Source organism: Phocoena sinus, chromosome 15 (genome assembly GCF_008692025.1).
Source record: "Phocoena sinus isolate mPhoSin1 chromosome 15, mPhoSin1.pri, whole genome shotgun sequence".
Classification (NCBI taxonomy): Eukaryota; Metazoa; Chordata; class Mammalia; order Artiodactyla; family Phocoenidae; genus Phocoena; species Phocoena sinus.
In genome coordinates, this window is record NC_045777.1 from 43,745,106 (window position 1) to 43,762,602 (window position 17,497).

The 17,497-nt window shown below is 50.8% G+C and overlaps 2 long non-coding RNA genes across 2 annotated transcripts; both read left to right on the plus strand.

The window, feature by feature from the left end:
- The first annotated feature begins 1,016 nt into the window (after positions 1–1,016).
- LOC116739592 lies at positions 1,017–8,024 on the plus strand. Its single transcript, XR_004345645.1, has 4 exons — positions 1,017–1,099; positions 1,725–1,855; positions 5,896–6,152; positions 7,843–8,024. It is a non-coding gene; the product is annotated as an uncharacterized LOC116739592 (long non-coding RNA).
- Positions 8,025–9,224: 1,200 nt separating this feature from the next.
- Positions 9,225–14,383, plus strand: LOC116740596. Its single transcript, XR_004345916.1, has 3 exons — positions 9,225–9,671; positions 10,743–10,929; positions 13,997–14,383. It is a non-coding gene; the product is annotated as an uncharacterized LOC116740596 (long non-coding RNA).
- Positions 14,384–17,497: the final 3,114 nt, after the last annotated feature.

The following is a 17,497-nucleotide window of genomic DNA, read 5'->3' on the forward strand; positions in this document are numbered from 1 at the left end:
TGAGCAGATATCGTTGGGCTCATCTGAGGTGGACAATCCTTGCTCCTGTTTATCAGATGAAGAAGCTGATGCTGTTTGAAAAATATCACTTGGGGTTTTCGCAGCCACCAGAGCTCGGGAGCGGCCTGACCTGGGTTCTCACCTCTCAGAGCACTTGTGTATCTAGACTTCGGGTTCGCTTCGGGGCCAGTTTTGTTTTCTTCGTGAGAGAACACCAGCCTGGGGCGCAGCTGGACCTGCCTTTGCCTCCAGGGCATGGTTTGCAGTTTCAGTTGGACTTTTCATTATATACCAGGCGGGCCCTCATGACAGCAGCGTAACACGTGACCCCTGACTGTCACTGGCTACCCGTGCACTGCTCCCTCCAAAAGTGAGGGTTGCAGAGTGGAAGGAAGGGGATGCCTTCACCGTGGCCTCCTGTGTGGAGTTCTGTGGGCTGCCTCTGTGTCGTGTCCTTGGTACTTTGGAACGTTCCAGGCTGCTGCTTTGGAACTTAGTACCCCGGCTCTTCCAGGTGAAGTGTGGAGTGTGGGTACACACGGGGAGTGGGGGAGGGTACATTTCCTGACATTTTCTAAGGCTTTGTTTTCATAACACACCTCGCTCAATCTAGCATTTAAACATTCCCATGATCTTCTATTGTGGAATGAATATGGTGGGCCCCTTAAGTCACTGTGTTTTATTCTCATACAGCTCTTGGGCACATCCCAGGTACTGAACAAATACTGACTGACTGCATTAGATGGGGGGAAGGGGTACAATTAAATGTCTTTGAGGAAAGAGGGTCATTTGGAGGAAAAGGGAAAAGTTCATGATGTGGACGGTCGTTTATTATTATTATTATTAATTTCTCCCATGCCACTCGCATAGCTTCAAGGTCTCCAGAAGTATGTTATCTTTTCTAGACCCTGACCCTGAACGTGCACACACAACTTTTAGTGCTTCCGCAATCCCAGTGGGTGTTACCGATCGTTGCATAAGAAACTCGCCAGGGCCAGGAATCTCAGATGAAGAGAGGGGCGTCCCCTGCTCCTGGCAGATGTGACAGTTCAGGGAAGGCACCCACGGCTCCTGGTGGGCACCTGGCTGGTCTGGGATGGTAGGTAGCTGCACGTATAGGGTGGTTTCTCTTCGGTCTGGATCCCTGGTTGTTGCTTGGAAGGTTATCATCAGTGTCGTACCGTGATGCCACACTGAAATAGGAAAGCAAACAAGGGGCGGTCGCGTACTGAGCAGAGGGAGACAGCAGAAGTCACCAAATCTCCTGGGTATCGGGTAACCTTCTGGACAAGGCTTATCTCTTAGGAGAGATTACAGAACTGATGGAGCTAAGAGAGGTCTCTGGGGCCAATTCCTGTGCTTTGAACTGTCGCTCAGTCACCAGCCAGCCGTCAGGCTTCTGGACAGCTTTCAGGAGAAGCTGTTAGTTCCCAGAGGCAGGTGCCCAGATGAGAGGAAGCGCGGACTGGAGGTCTTCAGGCAGGAGGCGCTCCTCAACACGTTGTGAACTGAAAGGTTCCAGACACCAGGCAGAGCTTATGAAGTACCCTGCCGTGCCCTGTGTGGTGCCGGCAGCTCAGTGAGGCTCCTTCTAAACCAGCTTTAGATCAAACGTGTGAAATGCTCAGCCTTGTTATGCATTAATTGTAATACTAACAGTGGAGAGGGTGTACCCAATTTTAAGGCAATGTCATTCATCCAGTTTTTTCTTGTCTCTTCCCCAGATCTGTTATTAAATCGTCTTGATTGATGACATCCAGGAATTGAAAAGCTGCAATGTCTTATCACAGGAGAATCCTGTGGACTTAGAAGGACAGAAAGATGACCACTCAGATGTCCAGTGTAGACATGATAGGTGAGGCTCTAAGAAAAATGTGAATTGGTATCAGAAATAAAAGGAGAGAGATTCAAAACCTACACAAAATTTTGAGGCAATGTTGAAGTGAGAGTTTAGAACAGGAAAAGATACCCCAGCACTCCAGAACATCAGAGCTGGAGGAGTTCTCGGTGCTCTCCTGGTACAGCCCTCTGATTCTCAGGTGGCTTGAGTGGGGAGTGAAGCCCAGGTCGGGGCTACAGACTTTGCAGTCTGGCTCTGCATCTGTCACACCACTTTGGAATGAATCAAGGAGAGCAGTAAGTTAACAAATTGTAAGCCACATCTGTGGTGCAGTGGATCAGTTACCCACTGCTGCAAACAAGCCAGCCCAAACGTTGTGGCTGAAAACGCAGCCCTCTATTGGCTCACGGCTCTGAGGGTGGCGATGAGGGCTGAGCCGCTGGGTGGTGTCACCTGTGCTCCCTTGGGCATCCGTGGTCGCTGCCTACCAAAGCCTTCCTCAAGTGTCCGGGGTGGTTGGCTGTGGACTGGGGGGATGGGCCGCTGCTCCCCCAAGGCTGGCCCGGGGCTCCTCACAGAGCTGGTGGTGCCCAGCGCTGTGGGCCCAGTGCACACGGTTTTCCAAGCCCACATCACATGACTGAGGTCTCCTTTACCAAAGCTGTCGCATGGCCCAAGTTCAGGAGGTGGGAGACAGCCTCCGGCTTTTGATGGGTGGGGTCGTGAGGTCCTGCTGGAGATGGGATGCATGGGAGTGGCTGGGAGACAGCCTCCGGCTTTTGATGGGTGGGGTCCTGAGGTCCCGCTGGAGATGGGATGCATGGGGGTGGCTGGGAGACAGCCTCCGGCTTTTGATGGGTGGGGTCCTGAGGTCCCGCTGGAGATGGGATGCATGGGGGTGGGAGGCGTTTGGAGCTGGTTTGCAATCAGCTGCTGCTAAGAGTAAGATTTGTTCTCAATGCACGTGACTTCACTGAATCTGGACCTGAGCTCAGTGGGGAGGCAGGAGTGACCCCAGGAGATGAAGAGGTTGAGTGTTTGGCCCGGTGGTCTCGCAGCCAGTGAGTGAGGAAGGGGCTCAGATCTGGCTTGTCTTCAGCTCGGCGAGCAGCCATCCTTCACGGAGGGTGTGCGTCAGGGGCGAGCTAAAGGCTTACCACGGTGAGGGGCTCAGCGAGCCTGGGAGTAGGTGTCTGCCACTCCTGTGGCCTGTCCTCACGCAGGGAGCCTGGTTTCCTCCTGTCTAACGAGCATGGTTATAGTATCTGCTGCCTGGCCGTGTACAGACAAAGACGTGCTCCATGCGCGCAGTGTGTTTCCTGAGCAGGGATGGCGGGTTATTGTTTTAAAGACAGTTGGCAAGACTGCGGGGCTGCTGGGGACTTTTTGCAGGGGAGTTGAGGGGCATGGCGAAATCTAGATTCTTGGCACAAAGCATGCTGGTGCTAAAAGGCCTTCAGATGCCACACGAGAGGGGAGATGGATGTTATCGTTCATCCAAGTGTTTCAAGGGGGCCGAGGCTGAGTGAGGCCAAGTCTGTTGTCAGATCCTCCAGGTCCTTCTGTCTGGTTCCCTCTGCCCCAGCTCCCATGGGCCTTGCTGCTTAGGACCCACCCCTGCATATTTCTTGGCTTCTCATCCTGGAATAGCCTTCATCTCTCTCATCAGAGCGTGAACACGTGGGCTCGTGCTCCACCCTGCCCCAGACTTTAAAGTCAGAGTCCGGAGAGATGGCTCAGCGAGTGTAGGACCACGGGACACACGTGGGACACATATAGGACACATGGGACACACTTGCGACAGTGAAGTGGGCAGGTGTGGTGATGCTGTCCAGTTGGGATAAGTCCTACACCTTTCCCAGGAAACAGCCCACACACACCAGGCAGTCAGGGACCAACCAGGAAAGAGATCAAGTGCAAGGGGCCCCCTGTTCTCCATGCTATCGTGAACCCTTTCCGCTGGGGGTCTCCCACCCTCACCCATTCCCTCTCCTGATTTTGACAATTTATTTCTTCTTCCTGGACCTGAACACAGATTTGGCCTCACGTTCTCTTGGATACGTGATGTCAGGTGACCACACAGACTGTCACACCAGAGCCTCTAGCACCGGCCCCTCTGTTGCCAGCAGGGCTGGTCCTCTGTTCTCCCCTTGACCTGCCTCGGCAGGTGACTAATTTCCATGATGCAGTTAATGATCCATAACCCATATCTATTATCATGACAGAGGACAGTGTCAGAATAATCAGTGTCTTTAAGAAATTGTATTTTAGCTGGAAGCAGGAAAATATGTTTATTTCCAGGACTGTTGGAGAGAAAAATAATTAGGAAAAGCTTAGCTTTATAAAACCCTGCTTTCAGGATGGACTGTGAAGCCAGAATTTGCACCATGTGTTCAGAAACACTAGCCTCAAAAAATGGATTCATAAATCCACTTTGATCCATGCGCCAAAGTGGACAGTGCCCCTCCTTCACTCAAATGCAAGAAGACCGTGTTTTTCTTGCTGAGCAAAAGAACTGTGTGTACCGGTGTGGCTCTAACATAATGAGAAACTGAGAGGTTGGGGTCCATGAAAACATTGCTGGTGCAACACTACGCGTTCAAACACCGCCATTAACTATTAGCATCATTTCTGGCATTTCCCCAAAAGCCTGCAAACTCATTTTTGGCTCAAGAAAATATACTTTTTGCGGCATGCGCTTTTTTCCTGCAAAAAAAGAGAGAATTCTATGGCAAAAATAACCACTTCTGTAATTTTGCAGGATGTGGAACTGGAGGGAAAACCCCACGAAATTAAGCAATTTCATTTTTATGATTCCCAGTTTATCACACATTTCAAGAAAAGGATGCCTTTGAATAAAGGAATTCCCTCGGGCAAGTGCCGGAACCTGCCCTCTGTGCCCGGCTGTGCTCCCTGGGCCACTGTCATGCACATCAGCGGCTGGTCCTGCCCGGGGTGACTTAGATATGGTTTGCTGGATGTCAGGACACCAGGGAACAGGATGATCTCCTCCTACAGAAGGCGCCAAGTGTGGCCACAGCAATAACCCACTTTGGGGCTGACAGCACAAGGAAAGAGTCCTCTCTGGACCAGGTGCCATGACCAACTGGTTCAGGGCAGCATCTCAAGTTCCCGTGGCTTTTCCTGTGCTCTGGATCAGGCGTGCGTCTCCACCTGCCCCTGGCCCGGCCCACGCGGGCTGCACTGCGTCTGCCCACAGGCAGGCCCATCTCCAATATCCCCACTCCCGGGACAGCACCTTGGGGTCCCATCCTCCCTTCGGCCTGGTGGTGGGAGCAGTGCCGGCCGGGCTACAGCTCCTTCTCTCCCCTCCCCGGGCTCTGCATTGTTGTGGGGCGCAGGTGAGCCCCAGCACTGGGGCACGTGGAGGAGCGGGTCTACTGTCCATGGCGGGAGAAGGCGCTGGGCTGCACTGGCTACTGGGCAGGTCTCCGGACTCTGGGGCTGCGCACTCAGGCCGGCTCCTTCACAGGCATCACAACCCGCGTGCAGAGACGCGGTTCCTGGGCTGTCGTGTGTGAGGGAAGATGAGGGGGCCTGGCTCTGAACCACACCCCCAGACCCAGTTTTGCCCTGATGCATTTGGCTTTTCACCTACCTGGCAACTCATCCACTACTTACCTCCCTTTGCCTTGGTCTTTGGCCTTGAGCCATGTTCTGGTTTCAGACCTCAGCCTTTCCCACCTGCAGGTCTGGGGCCAGACCCCGACCGGCCTGTCCGCAAAGCCCTCTCACCTGGGAGCACGGCCTTATTCCTAGAAGTGGGGATGGGCAGCCCTTGGAGCTCCCCATGGCCTTGAGGATCCCAAGGTCACATTTGCCAAGTGGCAGAATTGATGCTTGCATCCGGGTCTCCCGAGTCTGGGTTTTCTCCAGACCACGGCCTGCACCTGGGCTCGCTGACCTTGGAGGACTCTGTCTGAGGGGAAAAAATCAGAGCAGGGAGAGGAATGAAGTGCCTTGAAGGCTTTGCTCATAGAGCGGAAAATTCAGGAAACAGTGACTCCACCCTCTCTCGGTTTTTGTGTCTGTAGAGTGGGGCTGCTTGTCCCCAGGTTGTACCTCACACCCCGGGGCATTGGAAGACGGATGGGCCCGAGTCCCACACGGCCCTGATGCGATGCAAGGTGCCGCGTGAATGACTGGAAGAAATAGAAACAGTGGGGCTGATACCCAGGAGGTTTCGGGTGTCCCCTAATGCCACTGTGTTGACTCAACGTGAAATCTGCTCAAGCAAATGAGTGTTGAGATTCCTCTGAGCAGCAGCGAGTGCCACCTTCCCTGGGCACAGGTCTGTGCTTCTCATTTATTTTTTTATTTTTTATTTTTTACTTTTCGGTACGCGGGCCTCTCATTGTTGTGGCCTCTCCCGTTGCGGAGCACAGGCTCCGGACGCGCAGGCTCAGTGGCCATGGCTCACGGGCCCAGCCGCTCCGTGGCATGTGGGATCCTCCCAGACCGGGGCACGAACCCGCGTCCCCTGCATCGGCAGGCGGACGCTCAACCACCGCGCCACCAGGGAAGCCCTGTGCTTCTCATTTAAAGTCATCCTGGTGGATCCTCCGTTGCTTGCTCTTGGCTCTGACAGTGTCTGTGCTGCTGACCGCACACGGCAGGGCCTGGCGCCACTGCCACTGTTCCCACGGAGGGGAGGAGGGCTAAGTGATGCACTGAGGGCTCTCCACTGAGACAGCCGTGACAAGTTTCTAAAGCCAGCAGCTGTACTTTCTTCAGTGGACTCAGGCCACAGGGGCTGCTTGCCCTGCAAACTCAGAGAGCTGGACGTGCCTGAGGGTGGTGTCCTGCCTGGAGGCCGGTGAGGACAGAACAAGGCCTGAAAGTCCAGCTCCCCTGCTTCCATGCCGGACAAAGTCAGAGGTGTCGCCCGCCCTCCAGAGCCTTGGGGGTCTGGCTGAGGCTCCCCTCTGTAGGACCCCCTGAGATCCTGCCTCCCTTCCCGTCCCTTGTCTGGCTTCCTTCTTGACCCCCAACTAGGACTTGTTCTGTAATTAGCCACTTGCCTGTGGGTCCCCATCTCGGGGCCGATTCAGGGAGACCCTGCCTGAGACGCTGGGTTTCAGGATTTGCTCACGTTCCCGATAGTTTCTCTGGCATACCTTCCCTGAGTGACCTCCAGTGCGCTGTCCACCAGCTCCTGGGCTTGATTTCTCACTTGAACTAGAGTTTCTACCAGTTTTAACTTTCCAAGGCTCTGCAACCAAGATCATGAAAGGAGGCTGCTATGAGGGGGTATATGCGCACGTGCCTGTGTGTGCCTGTGTGTGTGTGTGTCTGCATGTCTGTGTGCACACGTGTGTCTGTGAAAGAGAAAGAAAGACAAACCCTGGGCAAGCACTTAATCTCTCCAGGCCTCAGGTCTAATCTGTAAAATGGGGTTGGTGACAGGGTCTCTTCACTATGTTGGGAGGATTAAATGCCATATCATGTAACATGTTTGGCATGGGACCTCCCAGTGGCATCCAACACACTTTAACTCTGTCCTTCATACCTGTCCTGCCTAGGTCATAGCCCTGAGGGCACCCGTGACTGGGAGGAGCGCCCTCCCGCTGCCTGGGGCTAGGAGCAGGTGGAGAGACCCACCCATCAGGGGACACCGTCTGACGTTTTGCAAAGGGTCACCGGGAGCGGGAGATGCAGGGCCCCTTCCAGGCCCCCAGCTCAGGGGCTGTGGGCTGAGAGCAGGCACCAGGCACTGGCCTGCGAAGGGTGGGGGAGGGAGGACTCTGCTCTGCACAAATGAGAAGACTGTCATTCCTGGAGTCAGGGAGGGAATGTCAGAAATTTATGACCAGTGCCTGCTCACTGGATGCCTGAATACAAGAGAGAAAAGGACAAGACACTTAGGGAAATTAGAAGCCATTTAGACAATGAATCCCCAGGGGATCTGTTGAATTTCAATTGGCCGGGACAACTGCTCTTTTCTACTACATTTTCCCGTCTCTTTCTTCATCCCCCGCCAGGCCATCCTCCTGAAGGGCTAGCTGAGTCCTCAGCCTTGACCAGCAGGAGCTCCTGAGTGGCCACGGAACCGTGACTGGAGGAGGTGGGTCTGAATCCACAGAACTGTCCCTCCTCCAGGTCAACGGGCAGAGGGTGGACGCGGTTCCCTCACGCACACACTGGTTCAGGGCGTCTCCTTAGATGCCGCACAGGGTAAGGAGATGGCTCCAACACAGCCTTTGCCTGGCGAGGGCTCATAATCTAGGAGGCTGGGGGCGGGGAGACAGATCCAAGAGTGTGCAAAGCAAAGAAAGGCGTGCTGTGAAGGAACAGCCAAGCAAGAGGACTGGGGGCCGAGACAGGGATGCTGTCTGATGCTCCTCCCACCGGAGGGGTGGCCCCAGGCCCAGCCAGCGCTTTCAGACCCCTGCGGTCAGACGACGGTCTCCCCACAAGAATTATTTTATTAAACGTTTGGTCTAAAATAATTGAAAACTAAGCATACCTGCAGACATTATGTTTTAGCTTATTCCCAGGTAGCTTTGTGATCAATGTCAATATTTTCATGATACGAAAGTTTTTCCCAGAAAGAAGATTCTATTTTATTACATCACAAATATGCAGAGTAAGGGACTGAATCAAGACTTGATTTGGGGCCCAGACTCAGTGAGAAGGTTAGTTAGCTGTCGTTGTGGCTGGATTTGGAGAAATCATTTACTAAAAATCTTCCCAGTCAGCCTCGGAGCTGTGGCATCACAGCTGAGCTTTCTGGTGGCGGCACAGGCGATGCCCACAGGTGATGCCCAGAGGTGATGCCCACCACCGCCTCAGGTTCACCTCTGCTTCTTCTGCTCCCTTGGCGAAGCACTTTTCTAAACAGTCAGTGTGGCTTCTCCTAGCCCCCCACCTTCTACATATTTAACAAAATCAACATACTTTTATGATTGTCTCTAATCAGTTTCCTGATTTTAATTTCTAATTAGATGCACCACCAACATGTTGCATTATTTAGAGCAAGTCATTTGATTCACCAATACATTCATATTCTTTTTTTTTTTTTTTTTTTTTTCGCGGTATGCGGGCCTCTCACTGGTGTGGCCTCTACCGTTGCGGAGCACAGGCTCCGGACGCGCAGGCTCAGCGGCCGTGGCTCACAGGCCCAGCCGCTCCACGGCATGTGGGATCCTCCCAGACCGGGGCACGAACCCGTGTCCCCTGAATCGGCAGGCGGACTCACAACCACTGCGCCACCAGGGAAGCCCCATATTCTTAATATGTCTCACTTGTTGCAAAAATATCTGATTGATTCATTAAACTGTGCTTAATAGATTGAGTTATATTATAAATCATGCAATGGTTTAACATTAAAATAAAAATTAGTAGCTAACCCAGACGGGCAAGGACGCTTCTTCTGCCTGATCCCTTCTTTCATTGTGAGCATACGGATTGTCATCTACCCCTTCCGAAGCAGACAGACTTCCTTTTGCATAGATTCAAGCTTGCCTTCCTTCTGATGAATACTGAGCACTGAAACCAACAGGATTTCCTGTCCCCGTGTTACATGGTGCTGGGACCAAGCACACAAACCAGCAGACAAAACGACGGCCAGGTTGCCTGCTCCTGGGGCCCTGGTCCCGGAAGATGAGCCGCAGCAGAGACTCTGCTTTGGGGACTCCTTCGAGACCCTCCCTTTGCTGCACCCACCAATCCAAGGCTACTTCATCATACACTCTGCCCAATTCCAGCAATTCTTCACTTTTCAAGACTTGCCAAGAATCTCTGCACTCAGGCCCCATCACCAATGAGCGCTGTCTGCTGACATTGCTCTCTGAGCACCGATGCCAGCCAGGTAGGTGCCCCTTCCCGCAGTGGGTCTCTGTCTACGTTCTTAACTGTGGGTTCCGGGTGGGGGTGGGGCAGGGGGTGAACAGAGCACGGGCTCTATGGAAACCAGGGCATCTCCTGAGAGCCGCTGGGGCTCGCCCTATATAACAGCAATTATTCCCTCCTAGACCTGCCCTTGGAAAGTGGGTTACGTGTTGGACATTTTTCAAGATAAATCTGAGTGGAGCTGCCAGAGGATCTGGAACGGCAGGCAGAGCAGAGGTGGCCGAGAGGGTTGAGGAGCAGGGGCGTCGAGGAGAGGCACTGAGTGGGGGGACGGCGCCGCGAGTGGTGTGGATATGTGTGAGTGTGAGCGCGAGTGTGCAAGCAGCTGGGGGGACGGCCGGGGTGGCGGGAGGGTCTTAGTCCTTGTGCTGCAGGTTCGTTCCTCACTCTGCTGAGTCCACTGTCTCCACTGACACCTGGCCCGACGCAAATGTATATTTAGACACAAACACACATTCTGGGTGTGGAAGGACAGAAATGCATGGCTGCTTTTCTGTACAAACTTGCAGGATTCAAAATGGCCTTGAAAAGCCAGAAGTTGGCCCCAAATTGAGAAGAATACATTTAGCAGGATGGCCCTGGCTGCCACAGTTTGAAAGGGACACTGAGAAGTGAGACCGGGCAGGTGAGAGTTGTCAAGACGGATAGGATGTGTACGTGTGCTCTCTGGGGAAGGGGTGTTCAGCCCAAATAGGAGCTGACAGAGAGCAGGACAGCAGGTCCACACGACACATCCAGCAAGGTCAGAAGTGCCCCGAGTGAGGGGAGAACTGCTCCTGAGGGAGGGGCTGCCCCAGCACCTCTGGTCTGGAAGTGCCCTGGGCAAGGCAGAGAGAGGGCCCTGTCTGCTGCTTCCCTTCCAGGCAGAGGATTTACTTCACCCGAACACAGGGAGAAAGCCAGAATTCTGGAAAGGGAACCTGTGACAGCACCCTCAGCCACAGGCAGTAGGGGACTTTGGTTCAAATCCAAGCTGTGTGACTCTGGACAAGTCGCTTAACCTCTCTGTGCCTCCATTTCTTCATCCTAGGATGTGGCTATGATTTCCAGTACTTTTACCGGGGAAGATCGGCCAGTCGGCGGTCACAGTTGGTGACTGAGAGAAGGAAAACCTCGGTGACAGCAAGCCTGTGAAGAGCTCAGATGGGGTCTCTGCTCCCCACCTGGCACAATAGTAAACAAGCGAAGGGGGTAGTCAGACTTTCTCCTCTCCGCAGGTAAGGCTTCCTTGCTGGGCTTGCAGCCTGTCCGGCGACCCTGGTTCACACTGCTGGTTGGAAGACCCAGTCTTCTGATTTCTGGACCATTTTGACAAATACCCTCAAAGGGCAGGTGGATAGCATCTCAGTGTTTTGTGGGTAAAAGCTGACGCAGAGAACGTGACTGAGTTGAGGACTCATATTTTTGCCCAGTGAAGGGAACTGATCAGGCCAGTTAGAGAGAGCTGGTAGTAGCCCTGGTCCTCAGCTCCCTTTTAGGAGAAATAACTAACCCCCTCTTCCCTTCTGAAATGAAGCTTATAGATGGTATAACTCACATGCATACATTGTTTCAAATAATTCAAATTTCAAATCATTTTAATGCCCTAATCATAGTATAAAGGAGAGGTAACAGGTGTTAAGTTACGATGATCACATGCATATTTCAATATGTAAATTCTTGGGCCTGAACACACTGTAGGGAAATAAAGACCCGAGAGGTGATAGGCTCCGGAATGAAAACCAGCCTCTGAAAAGTAATGAGGTCAGAATTGTTTGCATTTCCTGGGAGGATAAGGGACTCACCTTCCCTGAGGTGGGGACCACAGGCTGGGAGGACACAGGCATCCAGCATGGAGGAAGTGAGGCTGTGTGGCCCCGTGGACGTGCTGGTCTGTGCATATGTGCAGGGTCAGTGGAAGCCCCCTCGTCATGGTTGTTGAGACCCAGGATGGGCGCAAGAGTGACATGGGCCAAGGGCATGGATTTCTCATCTGAAAACCCCACACGTCTGGACATTTATTCAGCCTCCAGTAGTTAAAGGGAACTTGGATGCCATATCCTTTGACAGGTGATGAAAAAGAAAATGTAGGTAACCTTTCTGGTAGACCCCTGAGGAAATAACTGGCCCCCAAAGAAAGAAATATATTTAGTATCTTATTCTCACAACCTAGATTTTCTTGCTGTGGTTGAGTGCATGTATGCACACACACACGCACACACACACACACACACACACACACATCTTATGGCAATTATATAAAATGTTTTTTAAAACTACTCCTTGGTGAAATCAGGTGAGATCCCTGCATTTCCTGTGTCTCTGCCAACGTGGCAGCACCTGCTTCTAGGGCTGCTAAAGGGTCCTCAGTCTCCTCCTTACGGGGTGGCTACCAAGGTCAGGAGGTCCTATGCAGAGTCATAGCCTGCAGGGGAGGGGGAGGAGGAAGGGAGGAGCGGGCTGTGTTCTTACAACAAACATTTTCTGTTTCTAATGTAAAAACTGTGCCTATCCATTCAAAATTTCTCTAGAAACATGGAAAATTATAAGAAAATAAAATTCACTTAAAATTCCAATACAGTTAAGTCCCCTATATATGAACGAGTTCCATTCTGAGATTGCATTCGTAAGTCCAATTTGTTCGTAAGTCCGACAAAGCTAGCCTAGGTACCCAACTAACACAATTGGCTGTATAGTACTGTACTGTAATAGGTTTATAATACTTTTCACACAAATAATACATAAAAAACAAACACAAAAAATAAAGAAAACATTTTTCATCTTACAGTACAGTACCTTGAAAAGTACAGTAGTACAGCACAACAGCTGGCACACAGGGGCTGGCATCAAGCGAACAGGCAAGAAGAGTTATGACTGGAGGAGCGAGAGGAGGTGGGAGATGGTAGAGCTGAAGGATCGTCAGCAATAGAAGATGAGGGAAAGCTGCAGTTTCACTCTCGCCTGACGTTGATGGCACAGGTTCCGGTTCCTGGCTGGATTCAATTCTACCTACCCTCTTGAAAAAATGATCCCGTGATGTCTGGGCAGTAGCTCTTTTTACCTCATCATAGATGACATGGTAGCACTGGATTGAATTCTGAATGGCTGTTGAAACTTCATGTACCATTCTATGTTTGGGTCCTGTGCCTCAAAAACTAACAGTGCCTCCTCAGATAAAGAAAATCTCCTTGCCATTTCCTGCGTCGTGAATCTCTTTGGTCTTTCAGTTACTTCTTCTTCCTCTTGTCCCTCTTCGTCCTTTCTCTGGGCCTCCAATTCCATCAGGTCTTCATTAATAAGCTCCTCGTGTTGCACAGCAAGGAGTTCAATGAAGCCGTCCTCTTGCAGATCTAGCTCCAGCTTCTCGCTGAGGGTCACTACATTGCTGAAGACCTCTTTGGACTCCTCATCCACCTTCTCCAATACATGGAAATCATGAACGAACTGCGGGCAAAATTTCTTCCAAACCCCATTCATGGTGACGGCCATAGCCTCACACCAAGCAAAGTCAATGTTTTTTATGGCCTTGTAGATGTTATAGTCCTTCCAAAATTGTCTCAAGGTTGTTCCTGATTGGTTACTCACCTTTACTGCCTGGCAAAAAGTGTGATGTAAATAATATTTCTTGAAAATCGCTGTAACTCCCTGGTCCATAGGTTGGATGAGTGATGTAATATTCAGTAGCAAGTGCACTACTTTGACGTTGGGATGAAAGTCGTCCATGAATGGGAGGTGGCCTGGAGCATTGTTGAGCAGCAAAAGAATGTTGAACGGGATGTCCTTCTCCAAGAAATATTTCTCTCTCTCTGGAATAAAGTGGTGGAAAAACCAGTCCTGGAAAATGGCCCGTGTAGCTCAGGCTTTGGGGTTACTCTTCCACACAACAGGAAGAGAGCCCTTGGCTATGTTTTTAAGGGCTCTTGGGGTCTCTGAGTGATAAACTAAGACAGGCTTCAGCTTCCTATCACCAGAAGCATTGCCACCAAACAACAGTTAGCCTGTCCTTTGCTGCTTTATAGCCTGGCATCAACTTTTCCTCCTTACTGATGTAACTTCGGTCTGGCATCCTCTTCCAGTATAGTCCTGTCTCATCCACGTTAAAAACCTGCTCGGGTAAATACATGCCTTCATCAGTAATTTCTCGAAACATTTCAGGAAATTCCCAGGCAGCTACTGGTCTGCACTTGCTACCTCGCCACTTACTTTTAGGTTGTGAAGGTTGGCTCTAGCCTTGAACCAATGAAATCAGCCATGGCTGGCATTAAAAGACGCGCCCTCTGATTCTTCACCATGTTTCTCCTTCAGGTCGTCTTAAGGGCTTTTAGCTTTCTCTTGAATCACCATTAAGCTGAGCGGGACTCGACACTGGTGCTAATCCTGCATCCACACACTGAGGAGTTTCTCCATCTCTTCCGTCACTTTTCCACGTTTCTTCGATATTATTGCCTGCATCATCCGCACAGCAGACTTCACATGTTCCATGATCTTGTCCTTGTTCTTTAGAATCGTGCCGATGGTTGAACAAGTCATGTTAAAAGATCGAGCGACGTCTACCATGGAGCCCCCAGACGCCCAAACCCCCGTTATTAAATGTTGATCCATTCTACTCTTGTACCTCCTTGCCGAGTGTTTTCTAAGGACACTGTGTGCATATGTATTTTATCCTACCACTTTTTTTTTTTGTGGTACGCGGGCCTCTCACTGTTGTGGCCTCTCCCGTTGTGGAGCACAGGCTCCGGACGCGCAGGCTCAGAGGCCGTGGCTCACGGGCCCAGCTGCTCCGCAGCATGTGGGATCTTCCAGGACTGGGGCACGAACCCGTGTCCCCTGCATCGGCAGGCGGACTCTCAACCACTGCGCCACCAGGGAAGCCCCCCACTACTTTTTTATTCAACGTTTGGACCAAAGCATTTTTTCATGATGTATAGTAAGAATAATAATTCTTATTATTGAAGAATAATTTGCCTGAAATTACTACAGAGTTTGTTTGGTTTCACACACCATGAGGTGCTGATTCCAAATCTCTTCTCTTTGGGATTGAGGCCACTGATTTGGAACAAGCTTAAGGGGAGGCTTAGACCTTCCATGTGGATGCACAGCTCCCCTGTTTTGTCAGTCAAGGTTTCCAATCTTCTGAGATGGGATGTAAAGCCACACCTTGAAAAATCACTGTCCTAGATTATTCAATTAGCCATTTTTCTGTTTATTTTTGATCTTCAAAACTCTCCTTTATTTTGAGTAATCAGTATTTAATGATTTGTTGGTGAAGTGATGCCAACAGAATACAGTAACACAGAGGCTCTTTAGCCGTCCCAGTTTGGACAGGAAGCAGGCAGGACAGAACTTATCAGGAAGTGTTGCCCACATACAGGAAGAAACACTGTTTGGGAAGCCAATTCCTGGCGAAAAAAATTCTGAGCCCGACCACATTTGGAATGAAATTAAGGTAAAAACTAGAGTCTTGCTGTATTCCGTGATCCAGAAGAAACTACATCTGCCTGAGAGCAGAAGCCTCTGCTTTTCCAGGGGCAACTGTATCACAAGAGCTGCAGAAGCAAAACTCCGTCTTGCACATGTCAGGCAGGTGAGCGTGATATGAGGAACTGCATGCTGAGGGGACATGGGGCCCCGGGCCTCAAAGGTTTCCTTTCATGAGCTGATGTCACCTCTGCAATACAGGACTTCCTGGCTCTGAAATTCCCTTCAGTTCTGAAGACTGCACAAGCCTGTTGCTACTTGAGAGATCTTGCAACAGGACTTCGACCAAAAGTAATAAAGCCTCACTTACAGAAGAGACTGATGCTCAGAGGGAAGGGGAAACATTTGTCTACTGCAATTACGAGGAGATGCTGGGCTTGGTGAGGAGGGGACAGAGCACTGTGGCTTCCGGCTGAGGGCCCATAGTTGGGAGAGGAGTCCCATCATCCCAGGGGACAGAGAAGAAAAGCCAGAGCTGGGGCACAAAGCACAACCAAGAGCTCCCATCCCTGAGCACCCGGACGGACCATCACGGTTGTCTGCACTTCTGGAAAACCACCATTGAAAGTGATCCTTGCCAATAATTGCACGTGGACAACACAGGGGAGTGGAGGGCAAGGACCCACCCAGAGGAGGGTTAGCGAGCTCGTAGCCCAGGATGTGTGTCTACCTGCACAGCGATGTCAAGTCACAGGCCAGCCTCCCAGCAGACATGGACCAACCTCTTCTCATTTGCTCAGAGGGGCATCTGTACCTCCCTAAACCCAGATGGTCATCCAAATTCAAATACCTCTATAAATAGGTAAATCCTTGTCTAAATAGGCAAGTACCTGTCTCAACCCAGCCACCCGTTTCCAGCATCCTTGACAGCCAGGAGGGGTCAGGTGACCTGGTTCTGACCAATGAGAGGTAAGGTGAAGGGCTGCTGCAGAATTTCTGGGGAAGGAGACTTCTTGCTGCCACTTCCCTCATCCCACCCCAGCCCTATTTCCTGCTTTGGATGTGGGTGTCCAGAGCTGACCATGAGGCACAAAGGTATTTGGGTGACAATCCAAAGCCCTGAGGCTGGCAGAGCAGAAGGATGAAAAGAACTGGGACCACTGATGATGAAACTGAGCAGGACCCTGGGGCCCTCCCAGGCCCCAAAGACCCTCCAGGTCCCCAGTTTCTTGCTTGTAGGAGAAAGGTTTCAGCCTCCTCAACATCCCCTGAGTTCCAAAGGGAAGATTCAAACAGTGACTAGTTAGGGGAGTGAGAGAATACAGAAAGAAAGAGTAGTGAAGCATGGGTCCTAGTCCTGTTCTCTCCTCCAGGTACATACATAACAGTTTGATACATCTCTCTGAGTTCATCTACAGGAGCCAATCAGAGGATGGTCACACACCCTGCAGCCCTCCCCCCAAATTTTGCCTAGAAAAACTTTTGCCCCAGAACCATCGGGGAGTTTGTACTTTTTGAGCACAAGCTGCCCGTTCTCCTTGTGTGGCCCTACAATAACCCTTTCTCTGCTCCAGACTCTGACATTTTGGTTTGTTTGGCCTCACTGTGTGTCGGGCTCATGAACTTGGGTTTGATAACAGTGAGACCACAGAACCCCGGGACACGTGGACAGCCCTGACCCCTGGGTGTCCTAGGTTGTGAGGTGAATCAGCTCCATATCCTTAAATCACTTTGAGTTCTGTGCTCTGTTCCTTGCAGCCAAGCATATGCTACTTGACAAGATGTGCTTTAACTAGAGCTGCCTTTTTGAGACTATATTGAAAGAGTTTACAGTCTTCTTTCAATAAAGGATGCAGGAAATTTAACACATAAGGAAATTCAGCTCGTTATTGTATAGACAAGCTCTAAGAAAATGACTTAGACAAAGTGAAAAGTATAATTACCAATAAAATTATGAAGAAGGCCCTTATTCATAAGTGGACACTTCTCATTAGTAACAATATTTTCATACGCATGCCATCATTTTGTGACACTCATGTTAAGAAAGACAGGGAGATGGCAAAAACATCTGATAGTCCAGGGACTTTTGCTTAGAGCCAGAAGTGCATATTTTTGGCTTGTGTTTGTGGGCCAAACATGTTTTTGAAACTTTAAATTTATTTTCTTTTATGAGTAGGAAATATATGACTCACAATCAAAAAATGCAAAGGGATATTCAGGTAAAAATCTCTCTCCATGGCCACCAACCAGCCAATTCTCCTCCCTGGAAGCAAACAGCGTCACTAATTTCTCTGAGATCTTTCCAGACACAGGGGCAGATTTTAAGGAGTGGCGGGCCAGCCCATGGATGGAAGAATGGATAAAGAAGATGTGATATATCTATACAAT